Source organism: Vombatus ursinus, unplaced genomic scaffold (assembly GCF_900497805.2).
Source record: "Vombatus ursinus unplaced genomic scaffold, bare-nosed wombat genome assembly UNPS02011613.1, whole genome shotgun sequence".
NCBI classification, from domain to species: Eukaryota; Metazoa; Chordata; class Mammalia; order Diprotodontia; family Vombatidae; genus Vombatus; species Vombatus ursinus.
In genome coordinates, this window is record NW_020951391.1 from 7270556 (window position 1) to 7273311 (window position 2756).

The following is a 2756-nucleotide window of genomic DNA, read 5'->3' on the forward strand; positions in this document are numbered from 1 at the left end:
CAATGGAAGGAAAATCTATATTAAGTGTCTTTGATAAAACATCTGATACCTAAAATACATAAGGAATTACTTCAAATAAACATTCCTTAAGCTAGAATTTATCAAAATATCCAGCTTTTGAAATTAGATAAATTGTTAAGAATAATATTTTAAAAATAACAATTCATTGAAAAAAAATTAAACCAACTCCAAGGTTTACCTCTCCACCAAAAGTTGAAAAAAATGATGAAAAATGAAAATAATATTAGAAAGTACATGGAAAGACAGTTTGACTAATAAACCTTTGTGAAAGAATAAATTGATACAAACATTTTGTAAAATAATTTTGAAATTTTTTAAAGGAAAGTTACTACTAATAGAAAGTGGTATTTCTGTGGAACCTTGAAGCACCTAGGGATTCTGGTAAACAGATTTGAGGAAAGACATAACCTTCAGTTGGCAAAGTTGACAAAAAGGGGAAATGACAAATGTTGGAAGGACTACAGGAAATCACATAAATTAAATCACTTTTGCAAAAGATGTGAAATTGTTAACAGCTATTCTGGAAGGCAATTTGAACCAATTCCAATAAAATCACTGAATGAGTATCTTTTGAATCCAAAATCTATACCCTGCTAAGCTAATGTGATAAAAACAAAAACTAAAGAAAGTTGAAAGGGACACATATATACAAAAATAAGTGGCATGTAAGTGGAAATTAGGTTGATCTATAGATTATGGAATGGTTGGTCACATTATGGTATATAAATATAAATGAATACTATAATAATATAAGAAATCATGAAAAGGTTAGTTTCAGAAGAAAAAAATGTTAAGGCTTATTTGAATTGACATAATTCAAAGCCAGAAGAACAGTTAATATAGTACCAATAACAATAATAAAATGTATAACTTTGAAAGACTTAATAACTCTGAGAGACTCAATGACCAATTGTGATTTCAGAGGACCTGTTGTGGAAGATCTTATCTGCATCTGGACTAAATATATCCACAATAAGCCATACATTTTTGGACATACCCAAAATGGGAATTCGTATTCCCCCTATTATAAAGATTTTTTTTTCATTTTTTATGGGTGAGGCAAAAAATTGTTAATTGAAAAGCAAAACATGATTTAATTAAAAATACTATGTGCAGGGGAAAGCAAGTAGACAAGTTTAGTCAAAATGTCGGTCACTTAGGAGGGAATGGGAATAATGTGTAATCATAATAGAAAGAGTCAGAATGTGAAGGTCTTTAAATGCCAGAGAAGAGTTTACATTTTGTCTTAGAAACAATTGAGAACCACTGAAACTTCTAGAATAGAAAAGTCACATAATCAGGACTCTGGTTTAGAAGCATCATTTTTTCAGTTCTGCAGAGGACAGAAAAGAGAAAAAAAGAGGCTGAATGGAGGAAGGTCAAGTAATTCAAGTGAAAGTTAATTAGGATTTGAACTAGTTTGGTTTCTGGTTTCATAGGAAGAAAAAGGAACAGATGTGTGAGATGTGGATTTTTGATGAACAAATCTGAGCAAATGATTGCATATAGATGTGAAGGGAGAGAAAACTCCAGGAAGAATCATGGTGTTCTTGATAGAAGTATGGAAATTAGGAATAAGGGTGGGTTTTAGGGAGGAAATAATGAATTCAATTTAAGAATATTGAATTTGAGGTACTATGGGACATCTAAGTGGAGAAGTCAAACAAGTAATTCAAAATGAAGGAATAGAGCCCAGGATAGAGCTCAGTGTTTTGATTTGGAAGTCATCAGCACAGGGATGATAGTTTGAGATTTGGGAAGACAGAAAATGAGAACAGGAGTAGCAATTACACTTTTTTTTAAAGAATAAAATGATAATAGCATCTATAGAGCATTTTGTATTGCAAAATGGATATTTGTTTTGTTTTGTTTTTCTTTCATTTTATCCTCACCACAATGCTGAGAGGTAGGTGCTATTACTATACACATTTTACAGATGAAGAGAATGAGACAGAAAAAAGGTTAAGTGACTTAATAAGGATTACACAACTCAGAAGTATATGCAACTGAATTTGACCTCAGGCCTTCCTCACTCCACATTCAACACTCTACTGTGCCAACAAGTTGCCTATATGTTTGCATTTTGCATTTCATATATATATGTATATGAGCTAAAAGTATTCCATCCATCAATTAAAAATACTATGTCCAATGCTGATATTTTGTAAACATAGATGCATCAAAGATAATTTTTTCCAAGTCCTTTGACCAAGAAACAAGAGGTCATAATCAGAGGGGGAGGTAAATTGTAAATTAATCTATGAATTTATTACACTTGAGGAATTTTTAAAGTATTCAAATAAGAATTATTATTCTAGTCACATATTATTTAAAATGATTAAGCATAAATAGCTCTTAAAAAGCATCTTCAGTTTTCAAAATGAGATTTCAATTACCTTAATTGCCTTTCATTATTTTTTGCACTCAGTAATTGTCTAAGATTCCCTACTTCACAATCTCCTTCATATTTCTGAGTTTTCTGAAATACATTCTCTCTGAAGCTTCTGAAGTCAAATACGCAATAAATTATGTTCAAACATTTGTAAACTTTCAAGTCATGATACTCCAAATGTTTAAACATTTTCTACTTACTTGGTTCTATTCCACTGACTTTCAATATATTTTTTTGCTCTTTGTCTTTTCCTTCCTTCCTTCCTTCCTTCCTTCCTTCCTTCCTTCCTTCTTTCTTTTCTTTCTTTCTTTCTTTCTTTCTTTCTTTCTTTCTTTCTTTCTTT